Raw genomic sequence first — 16,023 nt, 5'->3', positions numbered from 1 at the left:
CCTTTTCCTGTAATTCAGTATGCAGCTTTTCTCTGTTCTGTGAGTATCTTCAGAATACTCTATTACTGAAACTCCCAGTGAGAAGCCATGATTCACTTCACATGGCACTAAAAGTTGTGCTGGGAGTTTGAATATCTGAGTTTCCCGTCTCTACTCCTTGAACTAGTCACCTACCTTCTTTGTGCATCTGCTTACATTTGTGGAGTCTGCAAAATAATATCTGCTTGTTATTTTATGATACTGGACTGAGACTAATGACATGGAAATGCATTATAAATTTGAACATGCTCCATTAGTATGAATTAATATTTGGTATTCATAAGTAAACTTTAACTGGAAGACTGGAATTGCATTGGACTATCTTACCATTAAGTTCCTTTTGCCTTTATATTCTGTGAGTGCCTGCACCATTTTACTGTACAAAATACGTCAATAATAATAATGGATCAGTCCCATGGTGAAGTTATCTACTTTGCCTTTAGTTTTAAGATTATTCATAATTACTTGGATGCCCATTGTTTTAAAGAGATATTCATAGGATTTTTCATAGAAGACTTAAACTGTTAGTCTAAAACCTCGGGATGTATATGTATTCTACTATATCTTGTCTAATTTATCCATTGATCAGTAAACTCAAACTGGTTGCAACCAAAAATAGATTCTCAGAGATAAAGGTCAATGTGAAGTCTTCAAAACAGTTACAATCATTCATGATAGGTACTCCATAGGTAGGAAGGAGACAAAGCCTCTTAGACCTAAATTGCACACAGTCCGAAGTGTACAAAATGAGCCTAATGTCCTGTGGAACCAGAGCACTGGCCACAGCTACTGACATAAGCCCCAAGAAAGGAGAAGAGCAAAGAGAGGCAAAATCAAATACCCAGCCAAGGCAAATGCCACATTCAGGAAGAGAAAGTCTGAATTACTATTTGCTATGCAAGAAAATGTGTTTCAACCAAACCTGCCCCCACTCCCACCCCCCAGGATGCACCTTCCTGTATGCTCTACCTTTTCCTTCACACATAATTATTCCAGTGAAAAGCTTAGCTGTTCTAAAAACAAACATTGTTTTGTCAGGGGCTTTGGTACAGTTTTGAATCCCCTATGCAATATAATGATAATACATCCCACAACCTCCAAGATCTGTGTTTCCTCCTCATAGGGGGATTATCACAGTTTGTAGTGATAACAATTGGACATTCCCCAGCTAGTTAGGTCTTAAACAAAGTATGCAGGAGGAAGCCAACTGCTATTATAGGTAATTTTTAAAGTATTCTCTCAATGGGATGTGCATTTAAGTTGCCTTTAATGATATACTCTGGCTTAATTCTACAAACAAGTCCTCACCCAGCCAATTTAGAAGGCACAGAACAATCAAAGCCAAGGCAAGCCCACATGTTGTGCTCATCTTGTGCCTTGCTCACCTAAGTCAGCAAAGAGCAAGAATCCTGCCAAGAATAGCTATAAAGACAAGTTGTTTCTAACCTCCCCGACCATCCCTGTTTTAAGCTCTGCTTTCTAACAGGCCTCAATCATCCAGATTCTAGCTGGCAATGGGAAATGGAGATGCATTCGGCTAATGTTTCTGCATGCTGTCCATAAAACCTTTCTGCCACCCGTTCCCTCGCTTACTCCCCAGAGTAGCTGTTCCCTTCTGTAAGGTTACCAAAGCATGCAACTCAGGGAGCTCCCACAGAGGAGTTGCAGTCAAAGCTGCACATTTCTCAACCGATTCCTGGTTTCACCTTTACCCTTAGAAATGCAGGAGTGGTCATTTTCAAAAAATGTCACAGGTTGTCAGAAGGCCAGCAATATTTCCTGTTGGAGCCCCAACAGTGATTAAAAATATATTGACCCCAGTTGATTTCTTCTCTGATTCTCCTCTGGCCCAGGTCAGGATATGAACATTATAGTAGCTTTCAATCATTTTTTGAGGAGGTTAATACCTAGAAGACAATTTTGAAATTCCTCCAGAAATTCAGGCTCTGAATTACCTGCAAATACACAGTGAAGCCCTCACCTGAGTCCAAACAAGGGACTTGCTCTCTGCTTCACTTTCTCCATTCAAGGACACATCTCCTGACCTTTCCAATTAAAACCCCCAACTCAACTCATGTAATATATTGCAAGGGAATGGCCTCTAGTTTGGGGGTGGGGATTAAGCAATTAAACATAGAAGTGGTATAAAACATCAAGGTAATTTTTCAAAAGCCTTTTCACTTTGCAGAAAGTCAGTGTTGACAAATCAGAGCAACACAAACCTCAGCCATTCATCAAGTAACATATTAATTCAAGTGCCATTTCCTTCATTATTGATGTTCCAAAACCTGGAGATTGATTTGGCTGGCAAGGTTGCAAGAATTAAGCCCATTTTTCTATGAACATTTTGAAATAATGGAATGCAGAGCACAGCAAAGTTGGGAGGGGGAAAAAGCTCTCCGTGGGGACGCATATCACAGGATGTGTCTTTGTGTGTCTGTGCATGTATTTGAGCAGACACCAAGAAAAGTCAGAAGAGTCAGAGGCACATCACAGCATGTTACAAAAAATTCATATGAGAACTTGAAAAAAAAGTCTTATAATATTAATATAAAGTTTTAAATTGCTGGGTATGTGCATACTTGAGTTTGGAGTAGATAGTTCTAATGACTGAGCTGACAAATATGAGTTACACCTGGAAACATTTTTAGCCCATTTTTTTAATACATCTTAGGTGCAAAGAAGCATTTTTTTTCTCTTATCTGAGATGCTTGGTAATGTATTCTTCACATGTGACTTTTCAAATATTTCTAATCCTAATATAAACTTATTTTCCAATGATAAAATTAAAGAAATGTCAGCGCAGCCTGGTGACCCGGGGAGAGGCCCGCCCCATGCCCACGTGGAGAGAGAAAGGCACCCGTGCTGGGGTTCCTTCTTCACCAAAGTGTGGCTCCACAACCAACATCAGGGTTCACAGAGGCTTGAGACTGCCACTGCCACAAAACTGGGATATCGCCACTTCTATTAAGGGACAAAAATAAGGACCTGGTAAGACATTACCAAGGTCCCTGTGAGCCTGGCTGCACCAGAGGTATCTCTATGAGGGGTGCTTACAGTTACTCTGTTGCTGAGGTAACAGGGAGTCTTGCATGGGGTTGCCTCTCTCTTGTTTATCCTACTAACAGCCAACTTTTATGATTACCCTTTCACTAGTCATATAATCTAATACCTCTATAATCTCACATCCTACCTTATAAACATCTCAGCCAACCCCTACCCCCTCTTTCTACCATTAGAAACTGTAAACAATTACATAAACCTATTGACTATATGGTAGAAGATAACTAAACTCATCATTTCTGATTATAGTGACAAAACTGTTAATGTAAAAATAGAAGATAACTGATATATGTCTGCATGTTAGGTACATTGAGTGCTGTCATATTGATCTCCCCTTTAAAGGTGAGGTATTGGTAACCTATAGAGACACTATAAGACAAGAGGGCAGAAGTTCTAATACCTCAGATCTACACTGCAAGAGAGGAAGACACATTGTCATTATAAAAAAAAGGGAGGAATATGCCCCAAACAAACCAAGATACTACAATAATAGAATCCATAGATAGTGCAATAGATGAAATGTCAGAGGAGTTCAGAATAAACATAACTAAAATAATATGGAAATTAAAGGATGACCTAAGTAAGAAGATACAGGCAAAAATAGATCACTCCAAAGAAGAAATAAGAGAACAAATACAGGTTGCAAGAGATTACTTCAAGAAAGAGATAGAGATTCTGAAAAAAACAAACAAACATAAATCCTTGAAATGAAAGAAACAATAAGCCAAATACAAAAGCTCAATAGAAAGCACCACCAACAGACTAGCTCACTTGGAAAACAGGACCTCAGAAAATGAAGACAAAATAAACATCTTGAAAATAAAGTTGACCTCACAGTGAAGATGGAAAGAAACCATAAACAGAACATCCAAAAATTATGAAATACCATCAATGGACCAAATTTAAGATTTATTGGGATAGAAAAAGATTCAGACATTCAAACCAAAAGAAAGTATAATCTTTTCAACGAAATAATATCACAAAATTTCCCAAGCATGAAGAATGAATTGGAAAATCAAATACAAGAGGCTTATAGGATACCAAATGTACAAAATTATAACAGATCTGCACCAAGACATTATAATGAAAATGGCCCAGCATACAGAATAAGGAAAGAATTTTAAAGGCCACAAGAGAGAAAAAAATGATATTACTTATAAGGGAAGACCAATATGGATCTCAGTAGATTTTTCAACTTAGACCCTTAAAGCCAGGAGATCCTGGAACAACATACACCAAGCTCTAAAAGATGATGGATGCCAACCAATAATCTTATATCCAGCAAAATTAAGCTTCAGATTTGATGAAAAAATAAAAACCTTTCATGATAAACAAAAGCTAAAAGAATTTACAGCAAGAAAGCCTGCAATACAGAACATTCTTGGCAAAATATTCCATTAGGAGGAAATGAAAAACAACAATGAAAATCTGCAAAGGAAAGAACTACAATAAAGGAAAAGCCAACCAAAGGAGAAACCAAGTCAAGTTAAATATCAAAAATAAACAAAAATGACCAGAAATAACAAATCATGTCTCAGTAATAATCCTGAATGTTAATGGCCTGAACTCACCAATCAAAAGACATAGGCTGGTACATTGGATTAAAAAAGACCCAACAATATGCTGCTTTAAGAGACTCATCTCATAGGAAAAGACATTCACAACTGAAGGTGAAAGGTTTGGATAAAATATACCTTTCACATGGTCTGTGTAAACAAGCAGGGGTTTCCATACTCATATCAAATAAAGTAGATTTCAAGCCAAAGTTAATCAAAAGGGATAAAAATGTTCATTTCATACTGCTTAAGGGAAACAAACATCAACAAGACATAACAGTTATAAATATATATGCCCCAAACAATGGAGCATCTACATTCATCAATCAAACTCTTCTCAAGTTCAAGTGTCAAACAGACCACAACACAATAATTCTGGGTGACTTTAACACACCTCTTTCACCACTGGATAGATCTTCCAAACAAAAGTTGAACAAAGAAACTATAGAACTCAATAATTTAGAATATGAATATATATATATATATATATATATATATATATATATATATATATAAAATATAGAGGGAGTATACTATCCATCAATGAGCAAATACACTTTCTTCTCAGCAGTACATGGATCCTTCTCTAAAATAGACCATTTATTATGCCACAAAGCAACTCTTAGTAAATACAAAAAAGTAGAGATACTACCCTGCATTCTATCAGGCCACAATGTGATGAAATTAGAAATCAATAAAAAAATAAAAGATAAAAGATACTCCAACACCTGAAGACTAAATAATATGCTATTGAATGAACAATGGGTTACAAATGATATCAATGAGAAGATTAAAACTTCTTAGAGGTAAAAGAAAATACTGATACAACATATCAAAGTCTCTGGTACACTACTAAAGGTAGTTCTAATAGAAAAGTTCATTGTATGGAGTTAATTCCTTCAAAGAAGAGAAAGTCAACAAATAAATGACCTAACATTACATCTCAATGCCCTAGAAAAAGAAGAACAAATCAATGTCCAAAGCAGTAGAAGATAGGAAATAATTAAAATTAGAGTTGAAATCAATGAAATTGAAAAAAAAACAATTGAAAAAAAATGACAAAACAAAAAGTTGGTTCTTTGTAAAAATAAATAAAGTTGATAAACCATTAGCCATGCTAATAAAGAGAAGGAGAGAGAAAACTGAAACTACCAACATCTGTGATGAAAAAGGAAATATCAGCATGGACACTACAAAAATATAGAACATAATTAGAAATTATTTTGAAAATCTGTACTCCAAAAATAGAAAATATTTAAGGCATTAACAAATTTCTAGAGTCATATAATATGCCCAAACTAAATCAGGATGATATACACAATTTAAACAGATCAATTTCAAGCAACAAAATAGAGGACACCATCAGAAGCCTACCAACCAAGAAAAGCCCAGGTCCAGAAAGAAACACAGCTGAGTTCTACAAAACCTTTAAAGAAGAACTAACACCAACACTCCTCAAACTATTTCATGAAATAAAAAAGGAGGAACACTTTCAAACACATTATATGAAGCCAATATCACCCTGATTCCAAAGTCAGACAAAGACACATCAAAGAAAGAAAACTTCAGACCAATATCTCTAGTGAATATAGATGAAAAAATTCTCAATAAAATTCTGGCAAATCAAATACAAAAACATATCAAAAAGATATTTTATCACGATTAAGTAGGGTTCGTCCCAGGGATGCAAGATTGGTTCAACATACAAAAATCAATAAATGTAACTTATCACATCAATAGATTCCAAGATAAAAATCATACAATCATCTCAATAGATGCAGAGAAAGCATCTGACAAAATATAGTAGTGCTTCATGTTCAAAACACTAGAAAAACTAGGGATATCAGGAACATATCTCAACATTGTAAAAGCTATCTGTGCTAAGCCCCAGGCCAACATCATTCTAAATGGAGAAAAAATTGAAAGCATTCCCTCCAAAAAGTGGAACAAGACAGGGATGCCCTCTTTCACCACTTCTTATTTAATGTAGTTCTAGAAACTCTAGCCAGAACAATTAAACAAACAAAAGAAATTAAAGGGATATGGATAGGAAAAGAAGAACTCAAAGTATTACTGTTTGCTGACAAGACCCAAAAACTTCCATCAGAAAAATTCTAGAACTAATAAATGAATTCAGCAAACTAGCAGGACATAAAAACAACACCCATAAATCAGAGGTATTTCTGTATATCAGTGACGAATCCTCAGAAATGGAAACGAGGAAAACTACCCCATTTACAATAGCCTCAAAAAAAAAAAAAAACAACAACTTGGGAATCAACTTAACGAAAGAGGTGAAAGACTTCTACAATGAAAACTACTGAACACTAAAGAAAGAAATTGAGACCACCTTAGAAGATGGAAAGATCTACCTTATCCTTGGATAGGCAGAATTAATATTGTCAAAATGACCATACTACCTAAAGCTCTATACAGATTCAATGCAATCCCAATCAAAATCCCAATGGCATTCCTCATAGAAATAAGAAAAAAAAAACAATCATGAAATTTATCAGGAAAAATAAGAGACCCAGAATAGCCAAAGCAATCCTTACCAAGAAGAGTGAAGCTGGTGGCATTATTATTCCAGACCTTAAACTATACTACAGAGCATTAGTAACAAAAACATCATGGTTTTGGCACCAAAATAGACCTGTAGACCAATGGTACAGAATAGAAGACACAGAGACAAACCCCTATAAGTACAGTTACCTCATATTAGACAAAGGCACCAAAAACATATGTTGGAAAAAAGATAGCCTCTTCAATATATGGTGCTGGGAAATCTGGAAATTCACATGTAACAAGATAAAATCTCTATCTCTAACCATCCACAAAAGTCAACTCAAAGTGGATTAAGGACCTAGGAATTAAACCAGAGACCTTACGCCTAATGGAAGAAAAAGTATATCCAAATTTCCATCATGTGGGATTAGGCCCCACCTTCCTTAATAAGACTCCTATAGCACAGGAATTGAAACCAAGAATAAATAAATGGGATGGATTCAAACTAAAAAAGCTTCTTCTCAGCAAAAGAAACAATCAGTGAGGTGAATAGAGAGCCTACAGAATGGGATCAAATCTTTAACACAAGTACATCAGATAGAGCACTAACCTCTAGGATATGTAAAGCACTCAAAACCTTAACATCAAAAAAAAAAAAAACTACCAAATAACCCAATCAATAAATGGGCCAAGGTATTGAACAGCTACTTCTCAGAAGAGCATATACAATCAATCAACAAATATATGAAAAAATGTTCAACATCTTTAGCAATTAGAGAAATGCAAATCAAATCTACTCTAAGATTCACCTGACTCCAGTCAGAATGGCAGCTATTAAGAATACAAACAACAATAAGTGTTGGTGAGGATGTTGGGGGAAAAGGCACTCATACATTGCTGGTGGGACTGCAAATTGGTGCAACCAATGTGGAAAACATGGAGATTCCTTGGTAAACTTGGAATGGAACCACCATTTGACCCAGCTATCCTACTCCTCTGTTTATACCCAAAGGACTTAAAAATAGCACACTACAGTGACGTAGGCACATCAATGTTTATAGCAGCATGACTCACAATAGCTAAACTGTGGAATCAATAAAGATGCCCTTCAGTAGATGAATGGATAGGGAAACTTTGGTATATATACACAATGGAATATTACTCACATTAAAAGAGAATAAAATCATGGCATTTGCAGGTAAATGGATGGAGTTGGAGAATATAATAATAAATGAAGTAAACCAATCCCCCCCAAAACCAAAGACTGAATGTTTTCTTTGATATGAGGATACCAACTCTTTTTTTTGTCATTTGCTACTTTTATTTATTTTTTTTCACCCATTTATTTTTTTATTGGTTGTTCACAACATTACAAAGCTCTTGACATATCATATTTCATACATTAGATTGAAGTGGGTTATGAACCCCCAATTTTACCCCAAATGCAGATTGTAGAATCACGTCGGTTACACATCCACAATTTTACATAATGCCCTATTAGTAATTGTTGTATTCTGCTACCTTTCCACCAACTCTTAATGGCTATGGGTGGAGAGCATGGGAGGAATAGAGGAACTTTAGATAGGACAAGGGGGAGGAAGAAGAAGGGAGGGGGCATGGGAGTAGGAAAAACAGTGAAATAAGTTAGACATCAGTACCCTAAGTACATGTATGAAGACACAAACGGTGTGAAAATACTTTGTGTACAACCAGTGACTTGAAAAATTGTGCTCTATGTGTAATATGAAATGAATTGCATTCTGCCATCATGTATAACAAATTAGAATAAACAAATAATTTAATTAAAAAAAAGAAAAACAATTGGAGGAAGGTCAATGAGGCAAAGAGTTTCCTTCTCTCGATATCAAGGACGGCTTCTAGCTGAGGGGAGGGACTGTCACTCTTGAGTAGTTGTATTAACAATTCCTTTTTATTTTCCAGAGTCTGATGCTCTGATGTCTGGGGCCCTGTTTACATTGGAGGGTCTGCCTCCCCCTTGCCCCAGGTTAGCCTGTTGCTAGAGATAGTAACTACTTTGCCTGTAAGTGCACCTTTCATATACAAATCAGCTAATGCAGAGTCTATACCCCCAGCCACCTTCCTTATCTGGCTCTTATACTCCAGGCCACTGACTACCTGTCCCTATGACACCAGGACAAGGTAGGTATCAGAAAACTCAACAGTCCCTATGACTCAGAAACCACTGAAATTTGTACTCAAACTAGCCAATCCTAAATCTACTCACCTGTCTCTTCCCATGAAAACCACAATAAGGGCTTTTGGCCATGTTTCTCCCTCACTCCCTCTGCCTCCGATTGACCCCAGAGCTTCCCCGTGTAGCCATCTGTGGTGTGGTATGTCCTCTCTTGGGAACTGTGAGCATCAAACTGTCTTTTCAATTGCAATTGTCTCCTAATCAGTTGGCCTCATGATGCCTGAATAATAATAAAACTTCTGATGGTCTGTAGCTGCAGCAGTCTGAAGAATGCTCTCAGCTGTAACTTAAAATAGGTGAAACCATATTTTTAAAGCTTTCTGAGGACAAACACCCTTCTGCAATGTAAACCGGTTTGAAAAATATTTAAGTGGTTTCAGTGATGTGATATTTAGTAAAAATTTACTTCCTTTAGTAAAAGGAAGACATTATTGTACAACACTTTCCTAGGAGTACTTCTCACACACAACACACAACACACATGTGACACAAAATCCTAAAATGGGGAATCTTAAAAAATTATAGGACCTAAAAACAGCATACTACAGGGACACAGCCACATCAATGTTTATAGCAGCACAATTCACAATAGCTAAACTGTGGAGCCAACCTAGATGTCCTTCAATGGATGAATGGATAAAAAAAATGTGGCATATATACACAATAGAATATTACTCGGCACTAAAAAAGAATAAGATCATGGCATTTGCAGGGAAATGGATGGCATTAGAGCATATTATGCTAAGTGAAGTTAGCCAACCCCCCGCCAAAAAAAAAAAAAAAACACAAATGCCGAATGTCTAAGGGGGGTGACTCAAAATGGGGTAGGGAGGGAGAGTGTGGGAGGAAGATTACCTCCAGATAGGGAATAGGGGTGGGAGGGAAAAGGAGGGAGAAGGGGAATAGCATGGATGGTGAAAGGAGACCCTGATCATTATACAAAATACATGTATGAGGATGTGAATTTGGTGTCAACTGATATGATATATGATAAATTGTGGTATAAAGGTATATTAAGAATTGTAATGCAAAAATAATAATAATGAGAGCTCATGTATAATGGCATAATTTGGCATGAACATACTTTATATACAGAGTTAAGAAAAATTGTGCTGTGAATAGATAATTATGATTGTAATGCACTCCACTATAGTCATGTATGTAAGAAATAAAAAAAAATATATGTCTTAGAAAAGTCACTGTGGTTGGCTATGTCTGGATTTTTCCCCAGGAGAGCTGCCTAGAAGTTCTGAGCTGATTGAGCTTGATGTTCCAACACTGTCACATCTTTACTTTCTGTTTGATTGTTAAGAGCTTTTCCCTTAGAACGTGTGGGGCTACTAAGGGTCAGGATGACTTTCCCCCTCCAGGCCCCTTCTGCCTCAGCTTGGGCTCAGCCTACTTGCAATTTGTGGATCACTGGGTAGACACTGTTAGAGACTGTTTAAGAGCCCACGGTCAGAAAACGGACTCCTTTATATGCACGGGATAAACAACTATAAGACAGATGGCCAGAATTCGGTGGCTCCCTGATACCCATACACTTCCCCAACTCTGCAATTCTACTATAGCCAACCTTGCTACCAGAAGAAATGCCAACCAATAGAATCTGTCTGTGATGGTCAGATCTTGGAAACTCACATGAATGATATAAAACAGTCAATCTTTTCATGCCTTCTAAGCAATTTTCCTTGGTTGTCTCTGTACCCATAGAAAAGACTGAGAAATTTGGAAGTCCCAGGAGATCACACCTGATTTCAATCCTAATGATTGAAATCATCATCTGTATTCACTCTGTAAGCTACAAACCCTGCTTTTCCATTGTCAGCACACAGTCTGAATACGAGGACTAGAATGCAATCAAGCACAAATCGCAGTGTCTGGACAAGAAAATCTGTTTTGAAAGAGAAATGGTCATAAACGAAGAGCTGATTTACCAATTCAGAACTCTCTTACATCTTGGCCAATGGAAAAAAATTAAGAACCAAACTTGTCTTGGCTTGACTAGTCAGCTAATTACGCACTGTGAGCCACAATGCAGTTGTGTTTTATGTTGCTGCCTTCTGAAAAATGCATCACAACTTAGAACTGGGATAGCAGTTGACATATCCCCACAGGACAAAGAACAAAAGTCAACTACAAAAATGCAAACCATTTACTCAATTAGCAAAACTAATGCCTTTTCTGGAAAACTTCTGGACCTCCTTCTTCAAGAAATCAGAAACCAGGAACACAGAAAATGTGTGGATGGCCAATGAATATAAACAAGATCCAAGAAGTTTCATCTGAATTAAACAACATAAACTCATTACTTATCCAAAGAAGGAGTGACTACTTACCAACACCTTGTCTTGATTTTACTTTCCCAATTCCAAACCATGAGAAATCTGAAAACCACAACAAAACAAAAAATAAACTTCGAAAGAGAAGTGTAAACCAGAGACAGTCGCTGTCCTTAGTCAAAAGAACTATCCTTCCCGCCCCAAACGTAAAACACTAGGGACCAAGGCTTCCTCTCAAACACCTGAAAACTAACCCTTGGATTTTTGTGTAAAGATTCATCTCTCATTCTGAGAATGTGGAAGTTCAAATCAGATAAGAGACAGCAGTTTGTCTTCAAGAAAAATAGCCCAAACCCAGGGTCCACAACTCTGAGCTGTTTTCTTTCTTTCTCACTTTCTTTCTTCTCCCCAAGTGGAGAGATCACCGCCTAGTATCGAATCATCCAACAGGAAAGCTGAGGGAGTGAAGGCACACCACGCATTTGACAAATGCACTGTGGTTCTGAGCCACGGTGAAGTGGGAAAATAATGAGAGAAAACAGAGCCTTTCTGAAGCTGAGACAGACAGAAAAAAAAAAAAAAAAGAACCCAAAATCCCACAGGAGAGCCGACACATGGGCTGGATGAGGATTCAGGAAGAAGAGGGGGTCTTAATTCTACACGAATTCCCATTCCTGACTTGCTGCAAGACAGCAGCGGGCAGCAGGTCCATGCCTCTTACAAGACAAGGCCCCACAAAGCATGTATAAGACCCCTAGATGTCTGGAAGCTCTCCAGTGATAAAGCCCACTGAGATAGCTCTTTCTTGAGCATAGCTGTTCCCTTTCAGGTAATTTCCACTGGGTTCCAAGCTGCTTCAGCACAGCAGGGAAATCCCTGGGTATGAGGGAGGTGAAGAGGATGCAGCCCAAATAAGTAACTATGTAAAGCTCTTGGGCTCTGCAGGGACTTTACAGGCAGTTAGGATAATAAGCTAGGTAGAAGAGAACCAGTTGAAGTCAAACAATGTGTGTAAAAACTCCTTACACACTTCAAATTGTTTTATAGAGTCACTGTCATGATTATTACTATTTTTTTTTTTTCAAGAGGAAGTTTCAGCTTTGCTTTCCTGGTTTCCTACAACTTCAGCTCTCCAACCTCAAAGCTGATTTTTACTCTTGATTGATGTTCCTCTGAATGTTTCCTTCCAGGTTTTGAAAGACCAGATGAAGGCCTGGCCTCAGTCCAAAACCAGACAAAGATTTCTTTGCACAGAAGCCCGTGAACTTTTTTCACTGGAGCTGAGTTTTGCTTTATAGGGTGGTGCCTATGGATTTGTTACTGACAACTAACCCTGGTCAAAATGGGGTGTACCTTCCCATTGCACTCTGGTTTTCTACATTTATTTAACTTACGTTTTGAAAATTAACCCATAGATTGAATTAATAATAGTAATTATTATTATTTACCATTACATTAATAAATATTAATAAAATAATAAACAACAGCAATAAATTGTTACTTTTATTAATTTATTATAATTATTATGGAACTGTGAGTTGAACCCAGGAGCATTCTACCATTCCCAGCCTTTTTTATTTTTTATGTTAAGTCAGGGCCTCCCTAAATTGCTGAGGCTGAATTTCTACCTGTGATTCTCCTGCCTTAACTCCCTCAGTCTCTGGAATTACAAGTGTGCACCATACCCAGAAGATTGAAATCTTTTAAGACTGTTTTTATTACATGAGTACTTTTTTCAAAGTTATCTTCCATTTTACTGAAGACCTGCTGAAAGCCAATAGCAATCCCACACTGGCTGCCTATCTCAGAGTATTTTCATTCATTATAATAAACAAAAATGCAATGAACATCTTACACATCTAAAGTGGTCCCCACCCATTCTCAAAAATTATTCCAGTAGGATAAATCCTAGAGAAGGAATAAGAATTCAAAGGGATGAATATTGCTAAAGTGGCTTTTTATCAGGTCTCATTTTCACCAACAGTGCATGAAAGAGTAGAGGTATATTTTTGATTTAAGGGTGAGTCTTTTCCTATTTCTACTCTGCATTGGTGTGGCTCCACCTAACTGAGTAGAGACTTGATAAATATTCACCTCTCATATGTTTTCCTTGAAACCATTCACACCCACCTCTCTCAGCTGGTGTTTTATATGGGTGGAGAAAAGACAACTGCAGATAAGAAAAGCCCAATAATTCTTCTCATTTATGCATCCATTACAATATACCTAGTACTCCTATCCACCCCAGACCCTTCTCCCTTGGTCCTCAGCCACACTGGATAATAAAGTATCCTGTGCTCATCAACTAGGAACTGAGACTCAGAAAGGCTGATACACTTAGCAAAGATCAGCTTGTAGTGACCGAGCTCAGTCTTCTGATGCCAGATCAAGGGCTTTTTCAATCTTTCTTAGTTGCTTTTTCCAGTGCTCCAGAGTAGCCAAAATTAACCAAATTTTACAATATTATAATTAGGGTTAACTTTATACATAGAAAAACACCCTAAGTTGTTATTCACTCACTCCATTTATTTATTCAACAGACAGAGCAGAGGATTCAAAGGGAAACAAGCTACAGGGCCTGCCTCCCATGACTTTTGGGGGAAGATAAGCCATCTGAGAACTATATCCAGGGAGTCTGCAAGCTCAGAAGAGGAGCATCTATTCCAACCAAGAGGACAGGTGGGCACTCAAAATCTTGTCCTATAACTTCTGGGGAACATCAGGATTCACCAAGAATGGGAAAGAGCAGAAATGGGGGAGTAGAGAGTTCTCCACTCTTGATGGTTCAATTTACTAGTTTTTTACTGTGGTATATGAAAATGATATGCATTCAGAAGAAACTATACTTCAAATATTGAATATGGATCTTTTGTCAGGCCAGTGGTGTGTTGTACAACGCTCAGTACAACAGCAGTGGGCCACAGCTCCTGGTTAGCCAGGTGAACACAGGAGTAAACAGCTGGTGCTCTACAGTGCACAGTGCTGCCAGCAGGTATTTTTGGATATTATATCTTGTGGTTTCATATCCCATCACTTCTTCAATAATTTAGATGAGACAATATCTTATGAAAAAACAGTTCTTATTCCTTAGTTGCTGAAGTATAGCTAGATGGTTTTGTCCAGCCATTAGCATGTTTGAGGTAATATGAGGTAGATGAGGCTAAGCTATGATGTTGAGTAGGTTAGTTGTGAAAGTAACTTTCATGTACGATGTTTTCAACTTAAAATGGCTTTCAACTTAAAACCATAACCCCCTTGTAAATCAAGTGGTACCTGTGTACCCTGTGAGTAGTCCAGTTATGGCTCAAGTGGGATGTGGTGAATGCATCAAGGGGCTGATGCAGCTGGAGAGGAAAAAAACTGAGAAACACAAGCAAGGGCCAAGTCAAGAGTTTGCATTTCATAGGGAAAACTGATTTGGCTGCAAACAAAAGCCCCATCCAGTCTTAGGCCAGGAAATCAAGATTAATTTAAGAAAAATTGCTTTGGCTTCAGGGCAGAATCAGGGTTATAGGAGAGAAAAACTAAGGGCAAGAGACTGGTTATGAGGGTTTGAGAGAAAGTAAGGCATGAGAGAATTGTGGCCTGAGTTGTGTGGTCAGATTAGCAAGATGGTCTGGAGATCAGAATACCAGTTTAATGCCCAAAGTGGCTTCTCCCCAGTTCTAGAGCCCAGAGGTGAATTAGAGCATAAAAGTAGATTGTGCTCCTAGAATTCATTTCTTGTTTGGGTACATTAAACACCTTTTTTTTTTTTTTTGACAGACATGAATAAAGGAACACCTAATTGAGGCCAACTTTTGCTAAAATTATTCCTTAGTTGCTGAAGTATAGCTAAGTTCTCTTTTTAAAAAAGAATCATGGTCATTTCATAGAAAAGAATACTATTTTCTGGACATTCCTCAGAGCACATGAAAAATTCAACAGGTCAGATGTAGAAGGGTCAAATTAGAAGCTGCTAGTCACTCAACAGCTCTTTCTTGATACATCGAAGCTGTAGTCTTAAAACCTTAATACTAAATTTCATCAGCAAAATTTTCCCACAAGGCCAAAAAGAAACAATTTCTCAATTTCCTGTGATGTTGCCCCCATTGGGAGTAGAATCCTGCCAAACTTTCTTTTATTTTCTTCTTAATAAGAGACACTTTATTCACAGCAAATAAAGGGCTCCTTCAAAAGCAAATGTAGTTGTAGTGAGCTTAAAGAATCGCCTCCTTTCTGGTAACTAGAACTACAAAGATTCTAAATTATGAAATTAACCAATTAAATTCATCTCTTTTTTTTTAAAAAAGCTCAACATTTTTCCTGACGGAGGAAGAGGAATGGGTGGGGGGCACATTAGCACGTTAACAACTCTAAGATG

At 37.4% G+C, this 16,023-nt stretch overlaps 1 protein-coding gene across 3 annotated transcripts in view; it reads right to left on the bottom strand.

The window, feature by feature from the left end:
- The window catches only part of NTRK2 (neurotrophic receptor tyrosine kinase 2), a 367,515-nt gene that overhangs the window by 168,810 nt on the left and 182,682 nt on the right, over positions 1-16,023 (bottom strand). The window lies entirely within an intron of this gene.

Source organism: Spermophilus citellus, assembly GCF_964194105.1.
Source record: "Spermophilus citellus genome assembly, chromosome: 2".
Lineage (NCBI taxonomy): Eukaryota > Metazoa > Chordata > Mammalia > Rodentia > Sciuridae > Spermophilus > Spermophilus citellus.
This window is presented reverse-complemented; position numbering and strand designations above follow the sequence as displayed.